The sequence below is a fragment of the Tursiops truncatus genome, chromosome 2 (genome assembly GCF_011762595.2).
Source record: "Tursiops truncatus isolate mTurTru1 chromosome 2, mTurTru1.mat.Y, whole genome shotgun sequence".
Classification (NCBI taxonomy): Eukaryota; Metazoa; Chordata; class Mammalia; order Artiodactyla; family Delphinidae; genus Tursiops; species Tursiops truncatus.
The window spans coordinates 149,515,364-149,524,842 of NC_047035.1; the positions used below are offsets into that span (position 1 = coordinate 149,515,364).

Below are 9,479 nucleotides of genomic sequence, written 5' to 3' on the forward strand. Positions count from 1 at the left end.
CAGAAATTGGTTGTTACTAATTGTTATTGTCCAAGTAATAGTTTTGTGCTTTGAGCATCATAATGAAGAGTGACAAAATTACTTAGAATGTATAAGAAGCACCACATAAATGATCTCAGGGGTGGTGAGAATAAAGGAAAGGCTGCTCCCCATGAATAAAGCACCAATGTCATCAAATGTGGGATTTACTCAACGATGCTTAGGTTTAAATTATACATCCACAATGACTGAATCAGCCAATGACTAGAATGTCCTCTGACAAAAACAACTTTGCAGTTGTAAGCCTGATAAAATCTAACCTCTATCCCCCACTTTTATCACTGAAACAATAGTTTATAAAAGAATCTTTAACAGTATAAGCTTCCCCAGAAACACAATTATCATGTTACAGCCAGAGTGGATCTGATTTGGTTGTTTTCAAAACCAAATATTGTTTCTAGGAATATAATGCAAACAAACTCATATAAATAAATTTCAAGTAATTTCTACTTAGGTGCTGGGAACAGAATACAAACAAATACTACCTTAGATTGCAAGTACTAATTTTTCTTGATTAATTTCTTTTGGAAAAGCTATTTTCTGCACCAAATTCCATGAATGGCATCACTGCTTATAGTCGGTTGTGATTATCTTATAGTTGGTTGTGATTTAGAATTTTCAAAGTGCTTTCACATAAAACATCTCATTTGGTCTTACAACAATGATGGTACCAGGACAGGTATCATTATCCTCATTTTCATGTTAGTAAATTAAAGCTTGGAGAAGTTAAGTGCCTGGCCTCAGGTCGTAGCATCTCTGGTGCCTCCACCCCTTAACACCTCTCTCTCCAAGCCTGTCATTACAGCTTTCAGCTCCGTGCTTATCTGTACATAGGAAAAGGCTAATCTTTCTGGTCAATCCGAATGTCCATTTTCTTGCCTGGGAATGGATTACCTCTCACAGCACTTCAGTCACAGAGGAGGCAGTTACATAAAGCCACACTGTGAGTCCTCTGCCTCATGAAATAATCCACTCCAAAGCTCAGACTTTTCAAGACTCCAACTCATGTCCCAAAGCATGGATGACAAAATAATAGATAAGCATTATTGTCCCTGTTTCTGTTAACACTGGAAAATGGATCACATCCTGTTTGCAAGGAGTCAGAGTAGGTGCTGTGGATTGTCTTCTGTAATACAGCCATCAAATCATTCAGCTGGCTGGTCCATGGTTCTGTGTTTTCCACAGTCCTCATGCTTGTTCCTCGGCACTACTCTATCCAGACTTCTTTCAGCAACTGTGTGGAGCGTGAACTGTCTTGTTTCCTGTCAGAAGTACGTGAACATCAGAGAGAACTGGTGAATTCCAACTGGTGCATATATGGCAAAACTAGATTGTTCTCTCTGGCTTTGATTGGATGAGTACCATCATGTTCTGTTTTGCTAAGTAAAAATATATTCTAAGTATTAACTATGGGATTTATCAGGGTGTTTTCCAATAAATGCACATTTTGTTTCAAGCCATGAGAAAGAAGGTTGTGGATGAAGCCACACTCGTGATTCTGACTCATGTGGTTTTTCCAGGTGGAGGAAGTGGTGAAAGGATGAACTGCAGGACAGTTGTTCTCAACACAGCCTTGCAGAGTTCCAAAACGGGGAGTCAGAACAGGGAAAGTGGTTTCTTGTCTTTTTTGGGGCAGCTGTATTTCCTCAAGAAAGTGACCTTATCATGCTCTTCCACAGGGGAAAAAGCAAGCAGTCTCCAAATCAGCCTTACATGCTGTGCAATATTGAAGTCAAATCATGCTTGGCTCACAGATGAGTCATCACACTGGTCTGCTTTATGTTTATTCCTTTCCTACTTTCTTTAGGAGCTGAAGCCTGAGGGAGACAGTGGGGGAGGGGGAGGAGATGGAGACAGGAAGGAGGAGAGACCTGCGGAGGCGGAATGAGAGCAAGAAGGGGCTCTGAGCCCAGGAGTCAGGGATTTCGCCTCTGGGCCTCCACTTCCTTACCTATGACACGAGACCAATAAAAACTAATTTCCACTCAGTCCTCCCCACTGAGTCCATGTCCAGTAAATGTCGGCTGTGGATATTCGGGCTACTATAGCTCAGAGACATGTTTCATCTGGACAGACAGGGTAACTGCCGAAAGAATGGCTTTTTAATGCCCTGCCAATGGCTCGAGCATAAAATAACAGTATAGCTGTGACTCACTTATGAATCCACACAAATGAACCTCTGTAGACTGAAGACATGCTCAGCCACATTTCCTCTCTGCTATTTGGGGAAGTCAGCAGGGAGTTTGTTTACAACAAAGTTTACACCTTCTGTGCAGAAAGGCAACTCCATCCAACCCCATGCCCTTTAAATTAATTAAGTCTCGTGGGACAGATGCTAAAAAAATAAAAACCCACCCCTTTCTGAAATCAAGGAGAAATGAGATAAAAAAAAAAAAAGAAGAGAAAGGACCAAGTATTAGAAATGAAAACTCTTGATTTAGACCCAAGATTAAAAAGCCAGAAGTACTGACCCTCCCTTCACCTCTACCCATGTGCAGTGTATGGACACGATTATCTCACTGTTAAACCCAGAGCAACACTAACTAAATGGAGTGTTCGGGTGTGGGATGCTCCAGGACAGCTGCGGCTTTCCAATCAGGCAAGGTGAACCCTCTAAGCACCTCCAAAAACAAGCTTCTCATGATAATATTCCACATCACAAATGCATCTTCTGTGTGCCTTTTTTTTTTTACTGTTGGTTTTGTTTTTCTGATTATAAAGGTAATAAGTGATCAGTACATGTACAGGTTTATGTATAAAGTATAATGAGGAAATAAAAATGTCTTCATCCCATAACCCAGAATAACCACCCTTAACATTGTCTCCCAACTTGTTAAAGAGCACTCTGAACCTCCCTCCCAGATCCCCTCAACACCATCTTACTTTGGGTGAGAACAAAGGGTGTGGTCCCCACCTCCATGGAGCTCTCACTCCAGCAAAGGATGCAGACAATAGTTGGGAAATGGAAAATTTGAGTGTTGTTACAACCTGCAGTGACGGTCAGGAGGAAAGCATCCTTGGTCCTGAGATGAACAAAGGCAGAGGAGGGAGGCATTCCTGGACAGAAGGACCAGGGAGGGCCTTTTTAGGGAGACGGCATCCAAGTGGAGGATGAACAGTGGGGGAAGAGCTTTCGAGGCAGAGGGAATGCAGGTGTCACAGCCCAAGCCCAGAGAGAGGAGAGGGCAGGCCTCACCTGGGGAGCAGAGAGGGGCCTGCGGGGTCTGGAGCTACTGCAAAAAAGCAGAGCGACAGGACATGCCTGTGAGATGTGGGTGGGTATGGCCAGGTCTCACAAGGTTCTGCAGACCTCAGTCAGAGTTCTTTTCTTTTTTCTTTTCCTTTTAAACAAAGGAGAAAACGAACCAAGGTTTGGCTTAAGTAACTAAGGAGATGATGATCTGACTTAGTGAGCTAAAGGTGGCTGTGAAAGAAAAGAGATGAGGTAGACATGGGGCTAAAAGTTTGGTTTTGCCTGTCTACACAAGGCACACAGTGATTTTAGGACACTGTAGGTTATTTGGTCAGAGACGGTGTGTGTGTGGGGGCAAGATTCTGGAGCTGAAGGAAGTGAGCAGGACCAGACATATACATTTATGAGTCATTAGCACGTGCGGGACACTTTAAGTGATGGAGATGGATACACTTAGGAACAGAGTGTAGACAAAGACAAAGAGAGAGGGTGCAGAATTACCCTCTGAAAAGTCAACAGCTGGAGGTCAAGTTGAGAAGCTGCTGCTGGAGAGACAGAGAATGGACCAGGGAAGCAGAGGCCAAGAGAGCTTGCTATCCTTGTCACTGAGGGGAAGGTTCCAAGAGGGGCGCTGTCAAGGGTGTGTGGTGATGCGGAGGTGGAGGAAACTGAAGGTAGGTGGACAGGATGGATGCCTCATCCCCACATCATCCCAGACTGGCCACAATGGACTATGAACCACAGATGTCCCCGCATTAATACTAACAGTACGGTGCGCAACTGTCCCTTCTTGGCATGCCCTCTGCCTGTGTGTCAGACCCTGGGCTGCTTAAAGCCCAGTCTGGCCCCTCCAGTGCATCCCCATGCTGTGCCGAAGGGAGGGACTTTCAAACACGCCTGCTGATAATGTCATTCATGTGTTGGAAACCTGGCAATGACCCACCTACCCTACCCACTGTCTCAGGATAAAAGTCAGACTCTTTAATATGCAAGACCATTGATGGGCATTTAGGTTATTTCCTGTTTAAGGCTGCTGCACCAAGACCACCATGAGTTCTTACACTTATCTTTCAGTATTTTTGTACAGATGTTTCTTTGGATGTACAAATGGGCTGAAAATAAAGATCTAAGTAACCTATTTTATAAAACAGAAAAAGAAAATCCAACTAAAATGAGAAAAATTAGAAGTGAGGATTTAATAAAGATGAGAGAAGTTATCAAGGAAATATAAAGCAGGCAATAGAGGAAATCAGTAAATGCCAAATGTGGTCCTCTGAGTCAACTGACAAAAGAGACAAAACAGCAAAACTGACTGAGGAAAAATGGAAAAAGCCTAAGTGCATAATATCAGGAATGAAAAGGTGGGGGCATCGATGCTGATCCTAAAGACATTAAAAATAAGGGCAGGTTGTATCAGTTTCCTGTTGCTGATGTAACAAGTTGCCACAAACTTGTTCTAAAAGCACAGTTTTTGTTTATCTGAAGGTCCAGGAGGTCTTACAGAACTAAAATCAAGGTGGTGGCCACATGTGTTCCTTCTGGAGGCTCTCAGGAGAGTCTGCTTCCTGCCTGTTCCAGCCTCCGGAGGCACCCAAATTCCCTGGATTGTGTCCCACTCTCAGGGATACCATCATCCATCCTCTGCTTCTTCTCTGACTCAAACCCTCCTGCCTCTCTCTTTCACTTAAAAGGATGCCATGATTACACTGGGTCCACCCAGATAATCCAGGATAATCTCTCCATCTCAAGGTCCTTAATTTAACCACATCTAGAAACTTCCTTTTGCCATGTAAAGTAACATATTCACAGTTCTGGGGAAAAAGAAACACAGGGTATTATGAACCCTGTATTGAAAATAACTTTGAAATTTAAGATGGCACGAACAAATTTTTTAAGAACAATTTTCCAGAACAAAAACAAGAAGAAACAACTATCTTTATAATTCTATTTCTCAGTGGAGTTGAATCTACAATTTAAACCATTCCCAATAAGAAAACTCAAGTCCCAGAGGACTGCAGCATTAAATCACTAAAAATACTTAAGGAAGAACTCACACTAATCTTATACAAACTCAACCAGAAAACAATAAAAGTGGGAACATTTCCAGACTCCTTCTGTGAGGCTAGTATAACTTCAAGGTCAAAATTTAGCAAGGACATTATAAGATAGGAAAATTACAGGCAAATCATTCTCATAAACACAGGCACAAAAATCCTGGACAAAATATTAACAAATGAAACTAATGATGTATAAAAAGAGTAATACATTATAACTATGTTGGGTTTATTCTAGGGATGTATGTTTGATTTAAAACTCAAAATTAAAGCAATGTGACATCATATTAAAGGAAAAAAATCACATGAGATTCTCAAAAGATGCAAAATACGCCCTCTATATTTTCAGCACCCATTCATAATAGAACTTGTAGCAAACCATAAATAAAGGGAGATTTCCTTATACAGTAAAGGATGTTTACCAAAACCCCTGAAAATATTATACTAGAGAAAAAAATACTTTGAGAGCTTTCTGTTTCTGTCTGGGAATTCACTCTAACACTTTCTATTCAGTAGTAAACTGGAGCTCCTCTCCAGTGCAATAAGACAAGCAAGAGAAATAAAGATCCTGAGACTTAGAAAGAAAACTGTCATTTTGCATAGACAGCATAACTGTGCAGATAGAAAATTCATTAGAATATGCAGATAAACTGTGAGGATAAATGAGTTTAACAATGTTATCCAAGAGAAAAGTGTGCAGATATACACAAAAAGATATTTATGAGAATGTTCATAGTAGCTTTATTCACAACAGCCCCAAACTAGAAACAGCACAAAAGTCCCTTAACAACATAGCACTAAATAATTTGAGTTATACTGATACAATGGAATTCCTAAAGCTATGAAAAAGAACAAACTATGTATGCACACCCGTCAGACATACTACATGATTCCAATTATATGAACTACAAAGCTAGTAAAATAAATTTGTAATGGTAGCTGTGAGAACAGTGGTCACCTTTACAAAGGCTATGATTAGAAAATTCTGGGTGTTGGTAATGTTCTATAACTTGATCAGGATGGTGGTTATATGCATATGCTCATTTTTTTAAAAATGTAATGGACTGTACACTTATGATTTGTATACTTTACAACATGAATGTTGTATGTAAGAAAAAAGTTAAAATACTTTAAGGCTGAAATGAACTAAATAAATATATTAGCAAAAAAAATGCACTAAATAAATACATCGTATCTGTAAACAATTATATACTTATGTGGGCGTACTCATTTGATGTAACAGCTGTAACTTTAATCACTACAATGTTATTTTATTTTTTTCAATAGATTTCGAGTTTTTCTGGATTTTTCACTAAGGCTGTCTACACACGTAAACCAGGTACCTGAATTGGTACCAGGCAGGAGTTGGGAAAACTAGGGACTATCTGACTGCCTCTTCATTCACTTTAAGATCAGTCATATGGGTACCAAGATTTTCTTAAAAAATGACAGCAGAATCTTAAATCTCCTGGAAACAGCTGTGACTTGGGATTCAGAAAACAAAAGCCATGATTCAAAATCCTGCTACTTGCTTTTGACTGGTGGTCCTTCTCAACCCTGCAAAGCTTCACTTTGTTCTGGCCTGTGTCCCAAGGTTGTCGTAATAACATGTACTGAAAGAACTGTTTGCTGGAGAGAGGACATGTAAAATATGAATGGAATTTTGCCGATAACATTTAATATGCTGGTTACCACAATCATTTACCAACAGGGAACCAAGCCTGCTCTGAAGTCCTCGAATGGAAATCACCCTTTGTTCCCTCAGGGACACACAAAGCCACTGTTCCCATAGCAACACTGTCATGTGATGTGAGAAATCAGGGCTAGGCCTTGAATGATAAAACAAAAGAGAGTGTTAGCTAGCTAGCAAGGAAAACATCATGGGAAGATAGTGCCAGGTCTCCAATAAAAGGAAGCAGTGTATGCATATGTACACCTTGTGTAATACTTTTTATTCTTGAGAACTGTAAATAACCTATCTTTTTCAAAAAGCTTTTATTTTTTTTAAAAGTCAGTATTTCATTTGATATGTCAGATCACTTAGAAAAATAAGGTTTTTCTTTGGCTTTCACTAACATCTATTTTTCTCTTGCATGTAGTCAAGAAGAAATTGAAGACAAAAGAATTCATTTGCCCAAATCCTTGAGATGTTGTGACTTTGGCCCTTAGGGAAGAAAGGAGAGGAGGAGTGAGGGGCTGAAGTAACGTTTACTAAAGATCTAGATGGAGTGAATGTGTAGATCCTTATAACAGGCATAGATTTCTTATTATATGTTTTTGAGAATTCAAAATATGCAAGATGTTATAAATATATATTATGGATTTCTTTTTTAAGAGAAAATGTTTTGAGAAAATCCTAATTAGTACTCAGTGAAGTTTGACTTCTCTTCCCACAGCTTCCAGGGAAAGTACCAGAAGGCCAAGATTCCTCTTTACCCTTTTCAAGTCCTCAGTAGACTCCCTCTGGCGACAGCACCAGAATCACAGCTAACTGCTGAACAATCATCGATGAAGACACTGTAACTCAACAAAAAAGATACGCCACATCCAAAGACAAAGGAGAAGCCACAATGAGACGGTAGGAGGGGTGCAATCACAATAAAATCAATTCCCAAAACTTCTGGGTGGGTGACTCACAAACTGGAGAACACTGATACCACAAAAGTCCACCCACTGGAGTGAAGGTTCTGAGCCCCAAGTCAGGCTTCCCAACCTGGGGGTCCGGCAACAGGAGGAGAAACACCCAAGAGAATCAAACTTTGAAGGCTAGTGAGATTTGATTGCAGGACTTCGACAGGACTGGGGGAAACAGAGACTCCACTACTGGAGGGCACACACAAAGTAGTGTGTGTATCGGGACCCAGGGGAAGGAGCAGTGATCCCACAGAAGACTGAACCAGACCTACCTGCTAGTGTTGGAGGGTCTCCTGCAGAGGTGGGGTGGGGCTGTGGCTCACAGTGAGAACAATGACACTGGCCGCAGAAGTTCTGGGAAGTACTCCTTGGTGAGAGCCCTCCCAGAGTCCACCATTTAGCCCCACCAAAGAGCCATGTAGGCTCCAGTGTTGGGTCGCCTCAGGCCAAACAACCAACAGGGAGGGAACCCAGCCCCACCCATCAGCAAACAAGCGGATTAAAGTTTTACTGAGCTCTGCCCACCAGAGCAACACCCAGCTCTATGCACCACCAGTCCCTCCCAACAGGAAACTTGCACAAGCTTCTTAGATAGCCTCATCCACCTGAGGGCAAACAACAGAAGCAAGAAGAACTACAATCCTGCAGCCTGTGGAACAAAAACCACATTCACAGAAAAATAGACAAGATGAAAAGGCAGAGGGCTATGTACCAGATGAAGGAACAAGAAAAAACCCCAGAAAACAACTAAATGAAGTGCAGACAGGAAACCTTCCAGAAAAAGAATTCAGAATAATGATAGTGAAGATGATCCAGGACCTCGGAAAGAAAATGGAGGCAAAGATCAAGAAGATGCAAGAAATGTTTTAAAAAGACCTAGAAGAATTAAAGAACAAACAAACAGAGATGAACAATACAATAACTGAAATGAAAAATACACTAGAAGCAATCAGTAGCAGAATAACTGAGGCAGAAGAATGGATAAGTGACCTGGTAGACAGAATGGTGGAATTCACTACCGAGGAACAGAATAAAGAAAAAAGAATGAAAAGAAATGAAGACAGCCTAAGAGACCTCTGGGACAACATTAAATGCAACAACATTCGCATTATAGGGGTCCCAGAAGGAGAAGAGAGAGAGAGATGACCCGAGAAAATATTTGAAGAGATTATAGTTGAAAACTTCCCTAACATGGGAAATGAAATAGCCATCCAAGTCCAGGAAGCACAGAGAGTCCCAGGCAGGATAAACCCAAGGAGAAACACACTGAGACACACAGTAATAAAATTGACAAAAATTAAAGACAAAGAAAAATGATTGAAAGTAACAAGGGAAAAACGACAAATAACATACAAGGGAACTCCCATAAGGTTAACAGCTGACTTCTCAGCAAAACCTCTCCAAGCCAGAAGGGAGTGGCATGATATATTTAAAGCAATGAAAGGAAAGAACCTACAACCAAGATTACTCTACCTGGCAAGAATCTCATTCAGATTCAATGTAGAAATCAAAAGCTTTACAGACAAGTAAAAGGTAAGAGAATTCAGCACCACCAAACC

The 9,479-nt window shown here is 40.9% G+C and overlaps 1 long non-coding RNA gene across 2 annotated transcripts in view; it reads right to left on the minus strand.

Moving 5' to 3' along the window:
* The window catches only part of LOC109549646 (uncharacterized), a 101,304-nt gene extending 92,786 nt beyond the window's left edge, over nt 1–8,518 (minus strand). For both annotated transcript variants that reach the window (XR_002175992.3, XR_002175993.3), the window contains exon 1: nt 8,193–8,518. This is a non-coding gene — a long non-coding RNA (uncharacterized lncRNA). The remainder of the gene's footprint in view (nt 1–8,192) is intronic.
* Between the last annotated feature and the right edge of the window lie 961 nt (nt 8,519–9,479).